This window comes from Lissotriton vulgaris, chromosome 8, assembly GCF_964263255.1.
Source record: "Lissotriton vulgaris chromosome 8, aLisVul1.2, whole genome shotgun sequence".
Lineage (NCBI taxonomy): Eukaryota > Metazoa > Chordata > Amphibia > Caudata > Salamandridae > Lissotriton > Lissotriton vulgaris.
In genome coordinates this window covers 1,555,941,268-1,555,954,288 of record NC_141696.1, presented here as the reverse complement: position 1 = coordinate 1,555,954,288, position 13,021 = coordinate 1,555,941,268, and the positions used below count along the sequence as shown (strand labels likewise).

The 13,021-nt window shown below is 45.9% G+C and overlaps 1 pseudogene across 1 annotated transcript in view; it reads left to right on the top strand.

The window, feature by feature from the left end:
* LOC147700383 (uncharacterized) overlaps nt 1–8,686 on the top strand; it is a 106,423-nt pseudogene extending 97,737 nt beyond the window's left edge. The window contains exon 4 of the transcript XR_015299418.1: nt 4,487–8,686. The product of XR_015299418.1 is annotated as an uncharacterized LOC147700383 (transcript). The remainder of the gene's footprint in view (nt 1–4,486) is intronic.
* The last annotated feature ends 4,335 nt before the right edge of the window (nt 8,687–13,021 follow it).

Below are 13,021 nucleotides of genomic sequence, written 5' to 3'. Positions count from 1 at the left end.
ATCTGTAACCTCAGGTAGTACAGCACCACACCAATGAGGCAAATCGGCCAGTCAGAGCAAGCTTTATATCTCCAGGCTATTCCAGGGTGTTTAATCAAGGTTCCTGCTTCCGCTTGACAAATTCTCCAGCAGCACCACCCTCAAAGGTTCCTGAGGTAGAGCCAGATCACTCTCATCGGTTAGTTATATAGTTTAGTGCTTTTCATCTGGTGGACATCTGGGTATGGTATGCTCTCCTTTTCCTCCAGCAGGGTCAGATCAGCAGGAAGGAGGGCAGCCCCCACTACTAACTAGCAGCCCCTAAGAGCAATCAAGTCAGCCTGAGTCACAATCCCCCTACTCTACAGTCTACACTCCAGCCAGCCTAGACATGAACAAAATGGCCGCCCAGTGTCCACCCTTATATAGCCTGGGCCCTGGTCACTAGAATGGCCTGGAAGGTTCTGGAACTCTCCAATGTTATCCTATGGCCCAAAAGCTCTGAGATAATTCCTGACAGGCGTCCATCTTAGGAACCCGTCCACCATTTTAGGAAGGCGCACCTTTACCTCAGCACTGGATAGCAGTGGTGGGGCACCCGAAGACCTAAAGCCACACAAAAAGAAAAGGCTGGTGGACAAAAATAATGGGATTCAGAAAGGGACCAAAAAAAAAGATATATATATATATATATATATATATATATATATATATATATATATATATATACACACATATATAATATATACACATACATATATATAATATATATATATATACACATACATATATATAATATATACACATACATATATATATATATATATATATATATATATATATATATATATACACATACACACACATATATATATATATATATATATATATATATATATATATATATATATATATATATATACACATACACATACATATATATGTATATACACATACATATATATACCACCCAAAAAGCTGACAGGTCTAACACTGTCCACTTGTGGTTGTTACATTTTGCGTTGATAAAGTCTGGGCTGATGTCCTTGGAGAGAATATTTTTTAGGAAATCAGCTTGGAAAGGGTGGATTAATTTAGGCATATATAGTTGGGTTCTGATGGCTAGTATTTTAGCATAAATTTTACAATCCATGTTGATCAGGGCTATTGGTTTGTAATTTTTAGTCAGTAGTGGGTCCTTCCCTTCTTTGGGTATGACAGTGATTATGGCTTCAGAAGGGGTGCCAGAGATTGTGCCCAAGTTAGCTAATTTGGAGTATAGTTGGAGCAAGAGGACGCAGAGTGATTCTCTAAATGTTTTGTAAAATAGGACTAAGAAGCCATCTGGGCCCAGGGCTTCACTGGTTTTGAGTGATTTAATAACTTTTACATTTTCTTTGGGAGTTGACTATGTGCTCCTCTTCTTCATTGAGTGAGGGGAGGGATGTGTGATTCAAGTATTTTTCCACACTCACTCTCCTTAATTTCCTCATTTGGGTCCTAGATATCATCATAATAATAATTATTGGTCTCTGTAATCTGTGATGGGTTGGTTTGTATTTGGCTATTCTTGTCTTTGATAGTTGCCACCAAGAACATCCTCTTTCTAAATCAAAGATCTCCAAACTGTTGGGTGCGCCCCCCTGGGGGGCTGTGGATGTGTTCACAGGGGTGTGGGGGGCACAAATGGGTCTGCAATCACATGTAAAAGAAAATTGCCTGCAAGTCAGAAAGACGTGTTTTTAGGCTGTCTTCATTTACATGTAGCAGTATGTAAAAAGTGTGAGAATGGGACTACTGAGTGGTATGGGGCAGGGTCAGTGAGTGTGAAGACGGGGTCAAAGGTGCTTAAAAAGAAGGAAATATTCAGCATTTTTTTGGGAGGGGTTTCACCTTGGGGTAACTGCATATAAAAAGGCACACATCTGAAATGAACAAGCATTTGCAATGCAGTAGGTCTCGCATTTGCAAACGTTTAAGCTATTGGCATTGTAAATAACAATGCCTTTTATTGATCTATTTTGATAATTAACACATAAATACAAGGCATTGTCATTTACAATGCCAATAGCTCGAACTCTTGTAAATGTGAGACCTATTTCATTTCAAAGAAGTGGCCGCCATTGTCCCATACTGCATGGAAAGTGAAAGCGCGCTTGGTGTACTGAATGTTGCAGGAAAGCATGTTGTACCTGAAGTAGGAGAAACTCATTAAAGAAAATAGTGCTTGCAGACTAAACAAGACATACTTTGTAACAAATGAAATAATAGGGCCAGTCCTCATGGAAGGTTAAAAATGAAGACAGAGGGACTAACAAGCCTATTAACTAATTGGAAGCCAGCATTTACAAGGACAATGACACAAGCGAATGGAAATATTGGCAAAACTTCAAGTTCATACTCGAAAACAGCATGCCCCACCAAGCAGCACGTGCGCTGCCATGGCTCGACCTAAAAATAAATGCAAGTTAAACTAATCAAAGGGAAATATACTCTTTTATCTTATGAAACCTCTGTTGGCTAATGTGATCTCTGCAGAGGTCTTCGTTTGTGACCAGAGACTCACAAAATGAAATCCTGCTTGGTGCAGTGGGGAATAGCGACTTGCATGCCATTATTTTGAAATTGTATTACAAAACAAACTGCTGCTAATAAGAATTCAGATTGTATTGTGTAAATATTTGTTATATATGTCTATTAACCCCTTCGCTGTGGCGGCTATTCTGCTGCAGCACTAAGGGGAAGGGGGGCCACGCGGCGGTCCCATGCTCGTGACGGAACCGCTCCGTCATTGCCCGCGGGTGAGCTGTGCTTGTGACAGAACGGTTCCGTCACGGCCAGCCCGTTCTTCAGAACGTCCAGCGCAGGCGCAGAATTTGCACCGCGCAGGCGAGGCGACCGGGCCATGACTGAACCATTCCGTGACCAGCACAGCCCACCCGAGGCTTGTGACGGAACGGTTCCGTCACGAGCATGGGAGGGGTTAAAAGGGTATACTCCTTTTAATGAAAACATATATTACCCCTTAAAAAAAATATTTGTCACCATGAAGCTGAGTGACTCCATTAATTAAAACCTGCACTGGTTCCAACCATTGTACACATTTACATTTCTTTCAGGTAGCAGGCACCTTGGTTAGAATGCATGTTTCTTCTTTAGTGCTCGACTATTTGTTTCACAGCACAGGGGTCCCACCCTCTGTGAGTTGGCACTGGACTCCAGTTATAGCAGTCTTACTATAAAAAAAAACATGGGGGGCATTTTCCTTGCACCATTGTTGCACATTGAATGGGGCCCAAGCGAGGGGGTTGAGGGTAAAAGTGCATTTTTGTAGTTATGTTTTACACAAAGTGGCAGAAAGCCTGCTCTGGGCTTCTGGCCTGGACGCAATGGCCCTGCTGAATGGAAAGAGTAAAAATCCTGCTTTGCGGTCTTGTAGGTATCATTGGTGCTGAAGCTGCATTAGAGGCCCAAGGCATACTTCCTCTGCCAGTGTTTTTTTTAGCCTTGGAGCAATGGCCCAAGGAAGGGGACAAAATGAAGCAGTATAGCCCCTTTCATTTGAGCATCTGAGAGACGAGAGGGATGGTGTGAGATGGGAGCCCATGTTGTGAACAAAGGTCAGAGGCGACAATAAGGCATTAGCTGTCATTAGTGAAAAAGGTGCAGTGACACTTTTGCCTATTGACCCACTTCATCACAATTATGAATGTTGCACAATAAAAAGTAGGCATGGGGCTCATTTTCCTTGCTGCGATCATCCTTCCCCCTTGCGACTCCCCAAATCTTTCCCATATAATTTTAGTGAGGGGGGGGGGCAACTTCAAAACATTTTGCTTAGGAGAGCTCAGAGCAAAACAGTTTGAAAGCCTCTGCTCTAAACTATTCGTGTTGAAGTTAATAAACACATCATTATCAAACACATGACTAATCTCTGTGCATCCAGCAGGAAACATTAACACGATGAAATGTGGCAGCCCCTCCAATAGCACCTTAGGATGATATAGGCATTGCCTGGCCACTCTTTGCCAGTGAATGTACAGACATCATGCACTTTGACATGCCACACAATCATCATTTCCCTCTATGATGTGTTTTGATCCTGAAAATGACTATTTTTCAAACAGCTGTGTTGTCTTTTATTTTCATTGTAACAGTCTTTCCTAAGCTTTGAACATGACAAAGTAAAATGTATTAATTGTCTTGCTGTGCCGTTGAATTGTGTCGAAACTCAATGACCAAGGCCAGCAAGGTCAATACCATTATGTGTGGTTACTTATGCTACTCTCCTGATGAACGTAGACTCTGGTATATACTGGGCTGTTCTTTTTGGAGCAGGATCAAAGCTGATTTCCTTAAGAATGATTAATGTCTAATGTGGTACAGTGAGCTAAAAACATGGACTGAAGTGCTACCTAGTGTTAATTGTTTTAAATATTATCGAGACATAATGTGTACTCTTTGATGCTTATAGATTATGACATTACAGGTATTTTTGTATCCACAGACAGGAGATTCCTGTGCACATAAGATGAAGAGTAATGAAGAAAATATGACCATACTGGAAAGCTACTCAAGAACAACCAGAAATGATGTCAAACAGTAATTGGAAATAGAACAACTCAGTAGGATATTAAGAATCTCATACAAGAACAGACAAATCCTGCAAGAACATCAAGTGAAATCTGGCGGCTTCAAGAGGCTGAGGGGATCCATGCTGCTGAACTTAAAACATCCAAATGAATTAAAATCACAAAAATAAACTGGTACAACACATCTAGTATTAAAACATGCTAGATACCACCCTTTATTTTAGATAATTATCAAGTACACACAACAGTGCTCCCTCTCTAACAGAATAATATCAATGCTGTGGTGTTAGTCCACCATAAACGCTGTTTTGGCTAGACCTTACAATCCGTGGATAGAAACAACAGATAATAAGAAACATGAATTAGAAAGCAGGCCCTGGAAGGTTCAAATTAAGAAGTGTTTGGCTACTTTAAATGCAGAAATTATTCGAGAACATAAAGACTTGGTAATGAGTTTTTTTTCTATGTGTGTATGTACTTCATAAATTATTGGTCAAGAAACAGACTATTTAGCTAAGCTATGAGTTTTACTCTTTGCTGTTATACTAGGAAGTTCTTAACGCACGTTGAAGACACAGCTCCTTATAGAAAGACCATACATATGTTACCAGGTTTGTAAGAATCCCAGTAATTATTCAACATTATTATTAAGAACGATACTCTGCAAGCACTACACATATGTAATACGTTTTAAAATATAGTTAGGGGTTCAGGAACCACAATAGTCAGTTAGCAAAGACATTAACATGATTTATGCCAAATATAACCATTACTTAGACTCTAAACCCGAAAGAAAAAAACAAACAACGCACGAGAAACTTTGGCTTCTCCTCAATACTAAAGCAACATCACCAAACATACACAGGGGAAAACCTATGAGTACAGAGTGAATGTGGGAAAAGTGTTCATCAGCCATCACAACTAAGAGTTCATTAACAAACAAAAAGATAAGGAATAATATAGAGGTTCTGTGGGAGAAGAGTTCTGTTAACTCCTCATCCCTACACTGCCACCAGTAACAACTCCATAGAAAACCTATTTAAGTGTAATGAATGTAAGATGAATTTTAATGAGTCATCAGCTCTGTGGGGCAAATATGAAACAGATACAGCAGAAAATACAGACGCATGCAGTGAAAATGGAAAGAGCTTTACTTTCTCAGGAAAACTAAAGACCCTTCAGCGAACACAGACTGGGGGAAAAACATATCCTTGCCATGAATGCAGCAAAAACTTTACTGATTTATCAAAACTAAAGGTCCATCAGCAAACACACACACCGAGAAAACCTTACACATGCAGCCAATGTGGTAATGGTTTTACTCGAGCATCAGACTTAACTATCCATCTTCGACGGCATTCAGGAGAAAACCTGTACATTTGCCAAGAATGTGGAAAGAGCTTTAGTAAATCCTCACATCTAAAGAGACACCACCTAACAAATGGAGTGGGAAAACAATGCACAGGCAGTGTATGTGGAAAGAGCTTTACTGACGCATCAACTTTAACTAACCATTTGCAACAACATACAGGAGAAAAGCCACTTCATACTTGTACTGAATGTGGAAAGAGCTTTACTCGTTTATCAGATGTAAAGATTCACCAGCGAATGCACACAGGAGAAAAACCTTACACTTGCAGTGAATGTGGAAAGAGCTTTAGTACATCCTCGGTTCTAACGAGACACCAGCTATCACATACAGGGGAAAAACCATATACATGTAGTGAATGTGGAAAAAGCTTCACTCATGCATATAACCTAACCAGCCATTTGCAACAGCATACAGGAGAAAAGCCATACACTTGCAATGAATGTGGAAAGAGCTTTACTCGTTCATCCACTGTAAAGGCCCACCAGCGAACGCACACAGGGGAAAAGCCATACATTTGCAGTAAATGTGGAAAGAGCTTTGCTAGTTTACCTACTGCAAAGAGCCACCAGCGAATACACACAGGGGAAAAACCATACAAATGTGGTGAATGTGGAAAGAGCTTTACTCATGCATCAGTCTTAACCATCCATCTGCGAATACATTCAGGAGAAAAACCATACACTTGTAATGACTGTGGAAAGAGCTTTAGTAATTCCTCAAATCTAAAGACCCACCATCTGAGACACACAGGGGAAAAACCATACACATGCAGTGAATGTGAAAAAAGCTTTACTGACATATCAACCCTTTCACTCCATCTGCGATGGCATACAGGAGAAAAGCCATACACATGCAGTGAATGTGGAAAGAGCTTTATGGGAGCATCAGACCTAACCATCCATCTGCGATTGCATACAGGAGAAAAACCGTACACTTGTAGTGAATGTGGAAAATGCTTTCGTACATCTACAAATCTAAAGCGCCACCAGCGAACACACACAGGGGAAAAACCATACACTTGCAGTGAATGTGGAAAGAGCTTTACAGATGCATCATATGTGAAGATACACCAGCGAATGCACACAGGGGAAAAACCTTACACTTGCAGTGAATGTGGAATGCGATTTAGTAGATCTGCGCAGCTAAAGAGCCACAAACTAACACACACTGGAAAAACCCTACACATGCAGTAAATGTGGAACAATCTTTGCTTGTTTATCAATTATAAAGATCCACCAGTGCATGCACACGGAAAAACCATACACATGGAGTCCATGTGGAAATGTCTTCATTTGGGCATCAATCCTAACCATCTGCAAAGGCATGTAGGAGAAAAACTTGCTCTTGAATTGAATGTGGAGAAAGCTCTAGTAAATTCACACCCACCCAAAGTAACACCATCTAACACAACAAAGCCATCCTAATCTATAAAATATGTTTTAAAGCTAAATCCAGTTACTACATGAGCAGAATTAAATCTTCATTGAACTCTTCTAAAGAACTTTTCACAACAGTGAGGAAGTTAAGTAAGCTACCAAACCCTAAAAATAATACTGCCACGTCAGAGTAAAGCGCAGAGTAAGTACTCAATCTTGAGTGTTGTGTTCTTCTGTTACTACAGAACGGTTGCCCAGCCAACACGTGTTTCATCTGGGGAGGTACCCCAAGAATTTTTCAGGGCTGTGAGGCAATGCCAGGAAGGTATATTGATTCTCTAAGCCGATTATAATTCTGTCCCAGCTTGTCGAAGGGAATAGGTGTAATCTGCAGATATCAAGGGTCCTAGGTATGGATCTGATGGTGGAGCCAAATGTGTGCTTCACTCAAGACCTGTTATGCCTCCGTCCCTGCTGTGTGTGAGAGCTGAGAGTTTATGAAGTGGCAAAATGTTCAGATTAGAGACCCTCTGATATAGCCAATAAGGTCAATTCTGACCCAGATAGTACGCTGTCTGTCATCGACGATGGCAACAGATGGGACCGGAAGTTACACTAGCTTTTATACCTGCGGATAACACCCATTCCCTTCGACAAGCCCAGACAAAACACGTGTTGGCTGGGCAACCGTTCGGCAGTAAAAGAAGAACACAGCACTCAAGGGTGTTCATTTTGTCTTTATTTTATCGACTGTGCAGTGATTGTTGCCTGATCAAGTCTTGAAAGAAGGAGTACTCACTCTGCACTTTACTCTGACGTGTGCACAGGCCTGCAACAATTCTGTGAGACCTTGGTCTGGATTTCAGGGGGTTCAGGGTTTTTCCCCTTCCTGTTAGCACCGTTTCACACACCTCAATCCATATTACACACGTACACCCATTTCAGGTGCTCTCTCCTAACCACATATGCTCAAAACCCTGCCCTTTGCCCGTAAGTATAAGAGTATATTACACGATTACCTGCTATGTTATTTTCTTCTATTAAAGCATGGTATGATTTTGTTGCTCAGATCTGGGAATTATGTATGCTTGTAAATAGATGAGTACAATGTTACATTGTAAATAGAAGAGCACAATGTGTCTTTTTAGTGTATTTTTCTTCTTTTAGTAATTATGATGTGCAGGGTGATCATTTGACACCATCTAGCAAGAACTTATAACGTTTCCCTATAGTTCTGTTAGTTTCTTTTGAAAAAGAACTGGGATTATATTACCTGCAATGTACTAAAGTATTAAAAGAAATCCAGACCTGCGAAGCAGCATCCACTTGACATTGATTCATCTGGCCATCCTCATGGTGTCTTAGTATTTATATTAAATAGAAAAAAGTAATTCGGAATGCATTTTTTTTTACTTTTTTTAAATGTTTGATTTCACTTACTGTTGGCAATATTGTCATATCTGTAAAGAGCAATCCAGTTTAGAAAATCTTTCTCTACTTTGTGCAAAGATTACATTTTTGCATAGACATGGTATTCTTTCTGCTTTATTGGGCAATACTGCTAAATGGATTTAGGACCTGATTTAGATCCTGGTAGGACTACCGCCGTCACACCGCGGTGGCAGTCTTCTGCCCGCTGTACTAAGATGTGTGCTGGCTGAACCGCCGTCTGCCGCGCAAGCACTGCACCTCCTACGATGCAGCAGTCTCATCTTCTGACTGACAGTACTCCTTTGCCAGCAGGCCAGGTGTATTTTGCTGAGGCGATTTAGATGTCCCACTTTAATGGCTTTTTCCTAGTGGAAGTTTGTTCACTAAGTGAATCCCTGGTGACGTGGAGACTGGTAAGTACTACTTCTCTATACATATATGTGTTGTGTTTGCTATAAAACATACATAGGTAATGCTTTATGCCCCTTTTTAGGTCGAGAACTCCGTCGCACTGCGTAAGCCCAGTGGCCCACTGGATGGCATCAAACTTCCAGCAGTGCAACGTCTCCAAGACGGAGGTGATGCTCTTTGGGGAAGCTAAACGCCTGTGGACTCCTGACTGGTGGCCTCAAGATCTGGGCCCAGTCCCTGAGCCCAAATTGGTTCTGAAAGATCTGGGAGTAAAACTGGATCAGGAGCTTGCCCTGAAACAACATGCAAATCAAGTGGTCGGCTCCTGTTTCCATGTTATTGGGCTTCTTCGGAAGGTGTTCCCCTTGCTCCCTGATACCACCAGAAGAACCTTGGTACAGTCGCTCGTGCTGAGTAGACTGGATTATTGCAATGGATTGCTGCTAGCCGCTAACGAGGGGATTATTGCAAGACTACAGGTTGTGCAAAACACTGCTGCACGCCTTGTTCTTAACGTCCCTGCTCGTACTCCATCGAAACCCCTGTTAACTAAACTTCACTGGCTTTCAGTGAAACAGAGGGTGATGTTTAAAACATGCTGTATCATCCACAAGTGCCTCATAGGGAAAGGCCCGATTACTGGACACCCCCGCGCCGCACGGCCACCAGCTGCTGCGTGTGCCCCATTGCCTTGCCCTCTGCCTCGCTGCCTGCCTCGCTGCCGGTTGACTCTGCTGTCGTTTGTTTTGTTTTTGTTTTGTTCTCCATTTGTGCTTGTTTAAATAGTATTTTTTGCCCGTGTTAGCGTTTTTGATATCCATTTGTGCCTGTATTTTGTCATTTTGTGCCCGTGTTAGCGTTCTCCTTCCTGTTTGCCCACCTACCTCGCCGCCCTCCGTCTTCCCTCCCCGCTCCCCGCTTCCCGCCACCACCGCTGACCCCGCCCCTTTTTTCCTTCTGTTCCCTCCCTGCTCCCGCCTCCCAGCTGCTCCGCCCACCCGCGCACTTGGCCTTATATGGCGACCGTGCGACGCAGGTGAGTGTGACCCACTTGTGGGACACCCCCGCGCCGCACGGCCACCAGCTGCTGCGTGTGCCCCATTGCCTTGCCCTCTGCCTCGCTGCCTGCCTTGCTGCCGGTTGACTCTGCTGTCGTTTGTTTTGTTTTTGTTTTGTTCTCCATTTGTGCTTGTTTAAATAGTATTTTTTGCCCGTGTTAGCGTTTTTGATATCCATTTGTGCCTGTATTTTGTCATTTTGTGCCCGTGTTAGCGTTCTCCTTCCTGTTTGCCCGCCTACCTCGCCGCCCTCCGTCTTCCCTCCCCGCTCCCCGCTTCCCGCCACCACCGCTGACCCCGCCCCTTTTTTCCTTCTGTTCCCTCCCCGCTCCCGCCTCCCAGCTGCTCCGCCCACCCGCGCACTTGGCCTTATATGGCGACCGTGCGACGCAGGTGAGTGTGACCCACTTGTGGGACACCCCGGCGCCGCACGGCCACCAGCTGCTGCGTGTGCCCCATTGCCTTGCCCTCTGCCTCGCTGCCTGCCTCGCTGCCGGTTGACTCTGCTGTCGTTTGTTTTGTTTTTGTTTTGTTCTCCATTTGTGCTTGTTTAAATAGTATTTTTTGCCCGTGTTAGCGTTTTTGATATCCATTTGTGCCTGTATTTTGTCATTTTGTGCCCGTGTTAGCGTTCTCCTTCCTGTTTGCCCGCCTACCTCGCCGCCCTCCGTCTTCCCTCCCCGCTCCCCGCTTCCCGCCACCACCGCTGACCCCGCCCCTTTTTTCCTTCTGTTCCCTCCCCGCTCCCGCCTCCCAGCTGCTCCGCCCAACCGCACACTTCGCCTTATATGGCGACCGCGCGAACGCGCCGATTGTGCGCCGAAGGCGCGCCAAAGGTAAGCCCGTCTACGCCCGTCCGCGCCTGGACCGCGCCCAGTGCCAGGACCCCTGGCCCTCGAGGACCCCGACCGACCCGCCTGACGTACACCGCCGCCACCCTCACCGCACTCAACACCGGCCGAGTCCCGGGATGCTGCAGAGCCACCCCACGACGCATCCACGGACCCTTCAGCTGCAACACCTGCAAGTTCACCTGCATCCGGACCCGCCCGACACCAGCACCTGCCAAACCGAACACCAGCAGCAACCACCTCAAGTGCATCCTGCTCAACACCCGCTCTGTCCACAGACACGCCATCGAACTCTGGAACCTCCTCGACACCACAGCCCCTGACGTTGCCTTCATCACGGAGACCTGGATGAACGCCTCCTCAGCGCCCGACATCGCCATCGCCATCCCAGAAGGATACAAGATCACCCGGAAGGACCGCAACACCAACCAGGTGGGAGGAGGCATCGCCATCATCCACAAGAACACCATCCGCATCACGACCAGCACCGACAACACCCCACCCTCCGCCGAACACCTGCACTTCCAGATCCACACCGACCCGAAGACCACCCTCAGAGGCACCCTGATCTACCGACCTCCGGGACCACGCACTCAATTCAGCGAGGACATCGCCGACTTCGTCAGCCCGCACGCCCTCCCCTCCGCTGACTACATCCTCCTGGGGGACTTCAACTTCCACCTGGAGAACAACAACGACTGCAACACCAGCACCCTGCTCGACAACCTCGCCAACCTTGGACTCAAGCAGCTGGTGTCCACCCCCACCCACCTCGCCGGACACACACTCGACGCCATCTTCTCATCCAGCAGAGACATCGCCTTCAGCCACGCTACAGAACTCCACTGGACAGATCACAGATGCATCCACTTCACCTTCAGAAGAACGACGACCCACCACCACCAGCAACAGGTTGCCCGAAGAAGCTGGAACAAGATCACAGCCGACCAGCTCGCCGCCTCCCTGAGCCAGCACCCTCCGGACAGCTCAGCGAACCCCAGCCATGCCGCCGACAACCTCACGAAGTGGATCAGCAACTGCGCGGACAAACTCGCCCCACTGAGGACCCCGCCCAGCAGACCCGGCAGTAAGAGAGCCCCATGGTTCACCGACGAACTTAAGAGCTCCAAGAAAAACTGCCGAGCCCTCGAGAAAGCCTGGAGAAGGGAACCCACGCCGGACAACAGGACCACCCTCAAGCTCGCCACCCGGAAACACCACCAACTGATCCGCATCGCCAAGAAAACGGCTTTCAAAAACCGACTGGACAACAACGCACACAACTGCAAGGAACTCTTCAACATCGTGAAAGAGCTCTCCAACCCCAACGCCGGAAACAACGACATAACCCCTTCGCAAGACCTCTGCAACTCCCTCGCTTCCTACTTCCACAACAAGATCGCGGACATACACGACAGCTTCAGCACTCAACCGACGCACGCCACGACCGCAGGACCTCCACCCACCACCACCCTCCGCGCCTGGACCCCGGTCAACACCGAAGACACCGTCCACACGATGAACTCCGTCCACTTCGGATCGCCAACCGACCCCTGCCCTCACCACGTCTTCAACAAAGCCGACGCTGTCATCGCACCCCACCTGCGGGACATCATCAACACCTCATTCGACACCGCCACCTTCCCCGAGAGCTGGAAGCACGCCGAACTCAGCGCTCTACTGAAGAAACCTACAGCAGACCCCACCGAACTCAAGAATTACCGCCCCATCTCGCTACTCCCGTTTCCAGCCAAAGTCATCGAGAAGACCGTCAACAAACAGCTGGCCACCTTCCTCGAGACGAATGGATCCCTCGACCCATCGCAGTCCGGATTCCGTGCCAACCACAGCACCGAGACCGCCCTCATCGCCGCCACCGACGACATCCGAGCCCTGATGGACAACGGGGAAACAGCGGCCCTCATCCTCCTAGACCTCTCCGCGGCCTTCG